The 12,453-nt window shown below is 43.8% G+C and overlaps 1 protein-coding gene across 1 annotated transcript in view; it reads left to right on the plus strand.

Moving 5' to 3' along the window:
• Positions 1–12,453, plus strand: part of LOC136442970 (serine/threonine-protein kinase mTOR-like) — a 146,951-nt gene that overhangs the window by 81,994 nt on the left and 52,504 nt on the right. The window lies entirely within an intron of this gene.

A 12,453-nucleotide genomic window follows, 5' to 3' on the forward strand; every position in this document is an offset into this window, starting at 1 on the left:
TGTGTTCAAGGATGCCCTGCGCACTGGCGACCCGGGTAGACCATGTTTCGGTGCACGTGAGACTGACCGATCCCCGGTGAAGTACCAGCGGTGATATTTGTTATGAAACGGGTAGATTCACTCCCGTTCCGGTTAGCGGTTATGAGGTCCCAACGGGAAAAGTTGAACTGGAATCCGTGACATTCTGTAATTTTCCTCCAGATAGAATTTCCAGAAGACCCAGTTTTCTGGTCTTGGGTATACTGCCCCAGGTCACTGTTTGACATACATGCATGCGTGGACGTATTGTATTTCGGTAAACTTCTAAAAGGGATGATAAATGACTTGGTGAAAAAAACAGGGTCTTACAACGCTTACGATAAGCATTTCAATTGAATGAAGACTCTACACTACTCTACTCCACAATGGCCATTGATCAAGATTGTGTTCTCGGCCAGTTACAGATGCCGAAATATGTAGAACACCCTTGCACGACTTAGCACAACACAAGGGCACGACTCGTGCATGTTTTTCTCCCCCACCATACCGCAGTAATTAATTAAGGACGTTTTCTTTCAGCGACGTGAACCTGTACCTGTACTGTTATAAACAAAACCATAGTTGCATTTCCCAAGGAAGTCGAACCTCCCCCACCCGTTCACATCTAAAACATTCCCGAAGACGAAAACCGCAACAGCTTTCTTGACTGACTTTTAATAGAGTGTGTTTAGACTCGACTTCGACGGAACCATACCTCAACCTTAATTAAGACTCATAAATTCCTGTACATATTTTGCGATCCGAACACATATTTTGATGACATTCATCCTCCCCATGGACTTTCTCTATGCTTGTTTTTAAGATCTGAATGATTTTCAATAGTGGTTTATGAGAACCGTTCGTTCATATATGCCTTTCCTACATTGTTTAAGATAACTTAAACGGTTGCAAAGAACAAGTCGTTTTTAGAATTGATGTTCCACAGAAGACAGGTTTTCTTTCAACATGTGCCAAGAAACACATTTGAGCAATATCAGGAAATTGAACAAATCTCAAGAGGTCTAGGCTTGTAAGCAGTGGGATTTGAAGCATCTCAAGTTAATTGTTCGCCTTATCCTATGACATGATGCAGGTGATAAGAGCCCTCCAGCAAAGGAAACTAATTTTGTATCAAACTACGTACTGCACATTTTCGAATTCGAAAGCTTTCTTAAAATCATAGCATCATGCATGGCTCCCTACGATTCTACTGAACTTATCGTAACATGATTGCATCACATTTTTTTCAATCTATTTATGGAAGCTTTTAAACCTTTCGTCGTTTTAGGCGTAGACGAAATATGTTAACGTGTCTACAAAATAAAACCTTAAGCAAGTCGGCCACGATGGACATGGAAATATGGTAACCCTCGTTTGCAAAGTTTGGAAGAGTGAGTAGCAATACTTACACACATAAGAATAGTCAGTTCTGAAGTATTCATGTGAGTTATACGACGTCTTTAATGAGGCGTTTTCATTGGACAAAAACTAAACTTGATCAATGACACCTGTCCACGTCTGACCAGACCTTCAAATGTTGTTGTCCCGCATGCCTTTGATGGACCAGTTGGAACTAAAGTTATTGTCTAGCCTCCGACCTTAGGTCGCCATTTATCCGTCACGTCTACACCCTACGGTTGTTTGCTAGGCAGTGAGCAGGATGAAGTGATGGCGTGATTAATTGTGATGTCACGACCCCTTGTTTACCGTGGGAGACGTTCAAACTGCCCCGAGCACCAAATCTTCAACCCTTTATTTGTTTGGATGAGTCGGGAATGAGGAGGTCGTTTGAACTTTGCTGAACTTTACTCAACCAGACTGCCGGGTCGTCAGAAGAGCAGCGAGGAAATGTAGCCAATGATGACCCCTATGTCGTGTCTGTGCTCTTAAGGCTTGTGCTCTACATTTCTCGTGTTAACTGTTTTTCTTGCCTTCTAATTCTCAAGCCTCATTCGCGTCTCCTCACAGCATACAGTGTCGTAATCTCTTAGCTGTAAACTTGAAAACAACTGCGGTCATTGGGAAATTGTGAATGGCTGGCAAGGATTTGCAGTGTGGTAGTAGAAGAATAGCTCGTAGAATAGCTCGCGACGTAACGTTGAGATTATAAGGGATTTAACTGAATGTAGCGTTTTGCGTCCCACTTTCTTTCCCGGATCCGGATATTCAGAGAGTTCCAGCGGCTTGTGGATTGGATGGCATGCAGTGTGGTTGTAGAAGAATCGCCGAAGAGCTCGCGACGTAACGTTGAGATCTATAAGGTTATAAGGGTTTTAAGACGTTTAACTGACTGTATACGTAACGTTTTGCGTCCCACTTTCTTTCCTGGATATTCATCGAGTTCCAATGCTAGGATTGGATGGAAATCTATCATTCTATTGCCATCAAACACACCATACCAAACGATACATCACCACAGCACCGCTTTTGTCACATACATTCAGCGATTGACCGACAAAGACTAGTGACCCTTCCTGAACTATACAAGTTGTTGTACTTGGAGGAATGTTGTGTGTGCTGAGGTATTCCTTCTCGGTGAGTAATGAAGTGTAGCTGCCAGTAAAGCTGACTCAATTGTTCATCACTTACGCTCCGTTAGGAAAAGTAAAACGTACATGAAAATCACGGTATGCGTCAATGACCAAGCTGAATGGTTGAAAATTAAATCAGTGTGCTGCAAATTTGTCAAAAAGTAACGGACAATCACATGTCTGTCTCCGACGACCAAACATTGAGGAACGACACACACGTAGTCGGTAAGGTAACGGTCTTTACCTCAGGTGTCGAAGCAACTCGATAAAAAGGAGTTTATGTCTTTTAGATGACAAATAAAAGACCGAAAATGGCAGTAGGGGGTCAGCACTGAAGTTCATCATCGCATAAAACCGCACCGCGATGTGATGCCAATGCGTCTTAATCGGGAAATGATGCCCACTTTTATGTACAGTTCCCACCATTTCAGCTTGGATACGTGAAGATATTTGGTGAATAGCCGAGTGTGCGTCTCTACTCCCTGGAACGAAGTTTGCTAAACATGTAGCGTTGATACCACCACAATGCCAATGGAGGTCGGGAGGGAGTTACTGAACAGATGGCAGCATCTCTGCTGAGCCCCATGCTGTCGTCATGGAGTGCGCAGTCATCTGTACTACTGTACCGCAGGACGCGGTAGGTCGTTCCGCCGTGTTCTCGGCTTTTCTCGGGCAAGGAGCCGTCTTCAACCCGTGTCAACAAGTGCCCCATTTGTCAACGAGGAGCGTCTATACAATCGTTTTGTTTGAAGCCTCTTCAAAGAGTCCAAAATAGCAGTTGTCAAAAGGGGTAGCCGATCTGAAGGCATGGTTATGAAAAATGGAGGAATTTTCAAGCGATCTTGTACAGGAAAAATGTTTTATGAGAATTATGAATCTTACGGTACTTTTGGTGCCTTATTTAGTTGTCACCCATCTTGCCAACACGGTCTGTCAGAGCGTGTTTCAGGGACTTCATTGTTGCCAACTTTCTTGCAGTCATTACACATTTTAATGAGGTGGACTCCTACCCTGGATCATTGTCTTACTGTTCCAAAACACACGGTAGGCTACCAGTCCTACCTCTAGGGACTCAAGGCTGTAGATTGACTTATTCTTACGGTAATTCGGGCCGATACTTCTACCACTACGGTCCCAGCCCTCTCTTTGTCGTGCTGGTGACACGCCGGTCATGGTGAAAAACACAAAGTCCAGCGTGGAATCAATCTTGTTCCCCTCTTAGATTTTACAAGGAGAGATCTGGACTTGCCACGCGGGACGCCAGAAACCATTCCGTTACGGTTTTTTCTAGTTAAACGACCCGCATCCAGGACTAAGGCTTTACAAACATTGTAAACTTTGACAGTTTCAAGCCATGCAGGGCCTTATAATCCTTGTGGAATGCGATCTGCAGATGGCGTAGCTATCCAACAATCCAATCTCTTCCCCTCCTCCTTCTGCTATAGTTGTTGCCATGGCGACCATATAGCAGGGTATCCCGAATATCTTCAAACCCTGGACGCTCATTGGTTGGTCTTTGTTCTGTTCTTGTGGGGGGAAGTCGCTGTATGGTCCAATGATGCTGATGTAGCTACGGCAAAAGGAGTGTATCCTACTGCAAGAGCTTAACGTTTGTGTTCTTTTATGTACGTCTCTATGTATATTTGCCGGTAGTTTTGATGGTTTATGTTTACCAGGACTGTTCATGCTTAGATCCTCCTGTTCACCTAACTGGCGACAAAGTAAAGAACAGCCTAGACAAGGCGCCGACGAGGCAGTGTATGTACACTCTAGCTAGCGTGACAAAATAGCGTTACTTTTCGATGGCGCTGGCTTTAGAAGGGTCTTAGAACAGTTATGTGCTGACTTTAGAGGGCAAGTGGCCCACATCCAGTGCCACAGATAAGTACCGGGTGTCGGACCTTTCGGGTCTCGGAAAAGCATAGCGGGGTCACCATTTAATCAAGCAGTAGATTACTTCGTTTAATTTGCGGTGCTTTTCCCAGATTTCACCTGTCAGGAAAGATCGTCGTCCCCACAGGTCACGACCCGACGGAAGAGGAACACCGCCCGCTGGCTCCGGGCGGCATTGTACCCTAGAGAGACACTTCTTTCAAGTGGAGTACCAGCGCCAAATCTGTCCGAAATCGTCCTACTTAGCATCTATTAGAACTGATCGTCGACTGAACCATGATAAGAACAATATGTTCTATAGTCGTGTCTATCTCACAATGATAACCGTATGTTTGAAGTTTGAACACTCTTTGTTGTTGGCAAGGACATCGTCCATCATTGTACATGGCAGGGGAGATTCAGATTAGTGATGTGGCTCTAGAAAGCAATTCATCAGTACCCTTGAACTTTAGGTATTAAGGGCACGACACAGTTGGGGTGAGGTTAATTCCGCAGTGTCCTGTTATCAACCAGTACCGACTGGTAGAAAACGTGAAAAGGAAAGGAAAAACGTGACAAATCTGGGGCGTCCGATTGTCCGATGTACCATAGGTGAAGGACATTTGATGGAAGGCTGTACTTGATGGTAATTAGGGTCAAGCCCAAAAAAGCTATAATTAGCACAAGAATTCTGAAATCCAACGACGTTTTGTTATACTTTTCATGACACTCCCCACCCCGTACAGACGAAACAAAAGTTGAAAGGGCAAGAAAAAAATGAAAAATCTGGGGCAGCCCATTGTCCGATCTATCAAGGCCGAAGGATTATTGATGAAAAGCTGCAATTGATGTAAATTAGAGTCAAGCCCCAAAAAGCTATAATTGACACAGGAATTTGGAAGTCCTGCGGCGTTTTGTTATACTTTTCGGGACACTCATCAACCAGACGGTGCATTCATGGACGAAGGACAATTGAATTGATGAAAAGCTGTACTTCATGTTAGTCCGAGTCAACCCCCCCCTCAAAGCTATAATTAGCACAGGATATCTGAAATCTTACGGCGTTTTGTTATACTTTTGGGGACACTCACCAAGCAGTACAGTCTACAGACGAAACAAAACTTGAAAATGAAAGAAAAAAATCTGGGTCAGCCCATTTTTCTATCTACAAATGCCGAATGACAATTGATGAAAAACTGCACATGATGTTAATTAGAGTTAAGCCCCCAAAAGCTATAATTACCCCAGGAATTCAGAAATCCTACGGTGTTTTGTTATACTTTTTAGGACACTCTCCAACCAAAGATTTTCGTCACGCCCCTTATCTGTATAACCTATATAAAAGATCCCCTATGTCGCGGTTTTAGTTACAAAAATCACTTTGCCCACTGATATGAATAGTATCATTACTCCGGGAAGGAGGTGTGACCTCCTTCTGGGGTATTGGGATTGCTTTTGCTTGCGCGTTCGCAGCTATAACTCACGATCCCGTCGTCGTATCGGTGTGTAACTTGGCATATAGTGTGCCTGGTTCGGCGTGGGGATGCACAATAGCTTTGTTACACCATAACCACTTTAAACGTCAATCCAATATCGTAATTGCACCCCTATAATTAATGCTATGTCCCACTGCCCTGCCATAGGGACCATGTTATAATCCGTTATGCATGACTGGAATACTTCAGGCAGATACGGGGTATAAATCTTCCTTACTTGCTGTGATCGTATAGTCACTGTTACATTGAAAAATAGACAACGTGCATCACCACACGCAACCTAGGAAACGATATACCAAGTTACATACCAATGCGGCAACGGGAATTGTGAGTTTTAGCTGCGAACATGTGCCGAGTGTGCTCCAGTCTGTGTATTAAGTATGCCGTGTCCCTCGCAACTCGCATACAGTATGTGCGCACGGGACGGACGATGTATTTTTGCGCACAGTGTGAAAATGGCAAATCTCTGGACCTTCAAACTTACCACACTTGTAGTTTATAATACGGAGGCTGTGACAATTTAAAAAGTTTACACAGGGGATGAAAGATTGGTGAGAAATATCTCTTAGAAAAGTGCGCGCGCCAGTGTCACTTCCGGGTGGTTAGATCCGGTGACCTTTGACCTTCGTGAAATGTTACGATAATATAAATTAGCCTTTTTTATTGCAAATAGCTTGATAGCTATAGATCAGGCTGGCCTGCAATAAATTGTGGAAAGAGGATTTACTGCATATTTGTGATTTCTGATACATCTTAGTTGTAAGGCTGAATGGTTCGTTGATAATTGAAAAGGGGCCATCTAGATCTAACTTTGTGACTTTTCCCGGAATTTCTAGATCCCATCTGTGCCATGCTGTAAAAACATACTTTTCAGCAGGTTGACCACTCCTGTATTGAAAGAAAAAGATAAACAAACACTTTTTCTTTACTTGCTCTAAAACACTACTTGGACTGAGCAGAGATGCAATTTGTGTGGGTCAATACTTGTGCATACTATAAATACTTCACGGAGAATTGTGTCCTACGGACTCTTGTTTTCTTTGGTTTTGAAAAATTGCCAAAGGTTAACTGATGCATGCGGTTTGAATTATATCAATCGCTCTTGCTTTTCATGATTTCAATGAGGCCTTGTTATGAAAAAGCCCACAACAATGCCATTTGGGTTGACCGTGCTTTTACTGTTTGCGAGGCCATAGACCTAATGACTAAATGAATTTCTTCATTTCATGAATGTCACCCATAGAAAACAATTAAAAAAATTAATTTCTATGCTGACAATCTGACATCAGACGACCCTGTTTCATACTGTTATTACTCCGGGGAGGAGGTGTGACCTCCTTCTGGGAGTATTGGGAATGCATTTGTTTGCGCGTTCGCAGCTATAACTCACGATCCCGTTGTCGCACTGGTGTGTAACTTGGCATATCGTTTGCCTGGTTCGGCGTGGTGATGCACAATAGCTTTGTTACACCATAACTACTTTAAACGTCAATCCAATATCGTAATTGCACCCCTATAATTAATGCTATGTCCCACTGCCCTGCCATAGGGACCATGTTATAATCCGTTATGCATGACTGGAATACTTCAGGCAGATACGGGGTATAAATCTTCCTTACTTGCTGTGATCGTATAGTCACTGTTACATTGAAAAATAGACAACGTGCATCACCACAAGCAACCTAGCAAACGATATACCAAGTTACATGCCAATGCGGCAACGGGAATTGTGAGTTTTAGCTGCGAACATGTGTAGAGTGACCTCCAGTCTGTGTATTAAGTATGCCTTGTCCACTCGCAACTCGCTTACAGTATGTGCGCACGGGACGGACGATGCACTTTTACGCACAGTGTGAAAATGGGAAATCTCTGGACCTTCAAACTTACCACACTAGTTTATAATACGGAGGCTGTGACAATGTAAAAAGTTTACGCAGGGGATGAAAGATTGTTGAGAAATATCTCTCAGAAAAGTGCGCGCGCCAGTGTCACTTCCGGGTGGTTAGATCCAGTGACCTTTGACCTTCGTGAAATGTTACGATAATATAAATTAGCCTTTTTTATTGCAAATAGCTTGATAGCTATAGATCAGGCCGGCCTGCGATAAATTGTGGAAAGAGGATTTACTGCATATTTGTGATTTCTGATACATCTTAGTTGTAAGGCTGAATGGTTCGTTGATAATTGAAAAGGGGCTATCTTAAGATCTAACTTTGTGACTTTTCCCAGAATTTCTAGATCCCATCTATGTCATGCTGTAAAAACATACTTTTCAGCAGGTTGACCACTCCTGTATTGAAAGAAAAAGATAAACAAACACTTTTTCTTTACTTGCTCTAAAACACTACTTGGACTGTGCAGAGATGCAAAGTTTGTGTGGGTCAATACTTGTACATACTATAAATACTTCACGGAGAATTGTGTCCTACGGACTCTTGTTGGTATTATAACTTATATAATCTGTTGATGAAGATATGTTTTAGCTCTGATATCGGCTTCATAAATTTTTCGGAGTGCATGGGGCTTGGGCCGACTTATATGTTTGTCTCAGTTGATCTGCCACGTATATGTGGTCAAGATGTCTTTTTGAAGCCTGAAGGCATCAGGTCAGATTTGTTTGTTGACCTTTGTCAACTGGGCGTAGCAGCCCGACGGGACGCTCAAGACAGGGAGTCGTCTCGTCGTCTTTCGCACTCCTTAAAACTCAGTAGAGCCCCCGGTGGGGTAAAATACAACCTGGCCGGAGATGTTATACTAACAGGACAGCTTGCCTTCGAGTCACGCGAAGTCCGGAAGACTCTTTCTGATTAACCTTTTATAAACTCGTAGATTTGGTCGTTCGACTTCTTCACCTAACAGGGCACGTTTATCTAACCTGCTGGAGGGCCACCGCCGTGTGATGATAACAGTTTCCAGTCTCCTTTCAGAGGCGCAAGCTCAAGGAAATATTTGTGTCATAGTCTTCAAAGTTTTTCCATATACGTGACCGGTGAATGTCCTGAAGCTCCATTAAGTTCCCTTGTGTATTCGTTTGGGCATCAGATGAGGCGATATCTGCTGCATAGCCCTTGGCCGTCGGTAGAACAGTAGATCTTTAAATTATCATGGAAGCTCATCTGTGTTGGTAGTAATCATAATACAGTGCTAAACTTTCTTCCAACACTAAAGGTATTCACGGATCAAATTTTCAACGACCACTGTCGCCTTCTTCAGGATCAATAATGACCAATCACTGCCGAACGTAAACTCGCGAGTTACAGACAGATATTTTAATGTTTGCATACAGAATTCTTTAGTCAAGATACGTATGATTTGATTCACATCAAAGAACCATAGTGTGATTTTATGGAATTTCTTTGGCGGTCATGTCAGATCACCTCGTGACAGAAAACAATTCCAGATGAGGAATTTGTTTTTAGTTTCAACGTTCAAAGATAAGGGCAGCGTGTTTCTTTGACTGATGACACCCACCGACCCATGGCACCGCTTCCCATCCCTCTCAGCCCTCTCCCGCCTGTAGCTTTCCCTAGGGCCTGGCTTTCCTAATCTCCAAGCAGATATATCGATGGCAAGGCAGTATCAAAAGGGCCAACCTGTACCAAAAGCCACCGGAGTTTTTGGTACAGGTTGGCTAGCCTGAGTGTCATCCTGTTTCAGTTCCAGGCTCTACCTACACCAAACAGAGTCTGGAACTGAAACAGGATGACACTCAGGCTACAGGTTGGCCCTTTTGATACTGCCTTGCCGCCGATAGATCTGCTTGGAGATTATGGCTTTTCCGTGACCTGAAGGCACGATACTAGTCTTACATATTCGTGACGTCAGTGCTAGGGATTAAACGGAGCAGTGATGTGGGCGATGTTTGGGAGGGAGGAGCGGGAACGTGCGAGATTGATGGAGAAGCAAATAAATCCGGTACGTCTTGGTCGGAGGGAGAGGAGCTGTGCGTGGGTGGGGGGGACGGACACACGGACGGAGTTCATCTGACACCGCCCGGGCAGGGTGGTGGGGAGGTCAAGCGTTTCTGATTGATGTCATTGGAGGTGTTGTTGGTTAAAAGAGAAACTCTGTCAAATTGCTGACATGACCTCTTCTCACCCATTCCAGCTCTTGTTTTTCAATGCCGTTGAAGTCTTCCTGTTTATTACTCTGAACGTTTCATATACGGAGTATTGATTGGATTAAACTACATGTATATCAATTTGAAATAACGATATATTCAAAGGTAAATATGTACCGCGTACCGTTAAATGCCAAAGAACATCATGGGGCTACCGTATGATGCTTCCGAGATTAAATAGTTTAGATCCAGATAAACATAGGTCACATGCCTTCGTCATGATAAATCGTCTCTTCTTGTCATTATATAGGTAATAATGTCTCTCAAATGTCAACATAAACATAAACATCATTGATAAACTACTGGCTGAAATAATACAACCTGGTGAATTATTATAAATGTGCATACCTGTCAGTGTATAAACGTAGGAACATAGACATGTGGGGGTCAAATATTCAGTTTTACGAAGCATATGTCACAGATGTAGTTATGAGAAACAGGCACAATATGGAAAATGTTGAAATTAACGATCCAATTTTTAGCGCCTGGGGGATACCAGACATCAGAGCTTATAGGAGTCATGGCCCGCTTCGGTTTACTGGCCCTGTGGCTTGCATCCTTTCCTAAAGGCGTATGAAGTAACCCAATTAACACAAGTATCATAATTTAAGATCTTTTGTTTGCTATCTATTTCTCTGCCTCCATGTTTATTTCATTAAATGATACCGTTTCAAATTTGCCATCATCAAAGGGAATGAATGAATTGGTAAATCAAATTGATGATCTTGAATTTCGCGCCACATTTAACACGTCAGCTCGGATGTATCTCAGGCAAAACCGACAGGCAAGACGTAAAATCTTAATTCCTTTAACCCGTGGGAGGTATTTCTTAATTAAATTTTCTCCTGGGAAGTTGTGTTTGAAATGCGACGGCATGGGGCGTTACGTGAAGATTAGAGAGGAAAGTCTTGTATGTTTTCTTGTGAAGGATTTGTTTGTCCCGACGGCTGGTGATTAGCGGTTGGTGGCCGGATGTGTAATCTAAGTCGTCATCTGCCTCACAGCAGTCTTGTTCTATCGGATTAAACCGCGACCACTGTACCTTCCAGAAGGACTAATCTCCAAGCAGATCTATGGTGGAAATGACAGTGAAAGACAAGAGGCGAACCCGGGCCCGCCAGTCCACAGGCCGCACGCTAAAAGACCAGTTAGAATGGTTAGTTGAAGGCGTTTGAACCCCACTGTTACAACATTATCCAAAGGGCGCTAGTGCTGCTTTTGCCCTTTGGATACTGTCATTGCCACCGATAGATCTGATTGGAGATTATAGAAGGACCCCTTCTTGAATGTCGGACTAACAATGTTGACTTGAAAAGACTATCTTACCAATAGGGTTGCTACAGAAAGTAATGATATAGACTGTAGAAGTTGATGCGTACATTAGAGCGCGTCATTCCTATTGCAGGTTGATGTGAAGTTGATGAGCATTTAACGAATATTCAATTATTCGGCAATTATGTGCTTGAAGGACACGGGCTTAAACAGTCGGGAAGCAGAGGCTAGGGCAAGGGACAGGACTACATGGAGGATCCTCCTGGAAAGCAAGGGGCCAGTTTCTGGCCTGAGCACGTAGGCAGGTAGGCAGGTATGTGCTTGAGGACATATGTACATTGTGAAATGTGCTTATTGTTGCACGACGCTTCACCGCGACCCAACTATGTTTACTTCAATTCTCACATTAAACAGGGCATTTTACACCCCTCTTGTGCACTTGGGCCCGGCGGTCGCGGTCATTGCTCTTTGTAAGCACAGACAGCTCAAAGACATAGCTAGATGAGAAGACATGACCCTACCTTAACCTTCTGGCTTTGGTACTCTTTATGACATATGGTCTGTTGATACTTTGCTGCTTATATTGGCCATTTGTGCGTGACATTATGAAGGTTAATGTGTCCCTCCTGTCAGTACTATGGCCGTGCGAAAGAATGATGTTGAGATCTCTCAGTTTGTTACTCTTGGATGTGGTCCATGGTCCCCCCTCATGGTGACCTAGAAATGTGTCTTCCTCCTGTGGCTCGTCGGTTTCTCGTTCATGACATGGGAAGCCTACGATGCAAGACCGTGAGGTGGAAACATCTCGAAGATGTCCTGAGCGTGACTTGTTAGCCCGGTTGCCGTCATCAGTGATGAGAAACGGCCGTTGAGTCCCCCCCCCCCCCCCATGGTGACCTAGAAATGTGTCTTCCTCCTGTAACCCGTCTGTATTCTAGCATGGGGAGACTACGATGCATGTCAAGGAGGTGGAAACATCTCGAAAATGTCCTGAGCGTGAGTTGTTAGCCCGGCTGCTGTCATCAGTGATGAGAAAACAGTCGTTGCCCCCCCCCCCCCTCTTGGTGACCTAGAAATGTGTCTTTCCCCTGTGTCTGGTCGGTTTCGTTCTTGGGAAGACTACGATGCACGTCAGGGAGGTAGA

The sequence above is a fragment of the Branchiostoma lanceolatum genome, chromosome 10 (genome assembly GCF_035083965.1).
Source record: "Branchiostoma lanceolatum isolate klBraLanc5 chromosome 10, klBraLanc5.hap2, whole genome shotgun sequence".
NCBI lineage: Eukaryota > Metazoa > Chordata > Leptocardii > Amphioxiformes > Branchiostomatidae > Branchiostoma > Branchiostoma lanceolatum.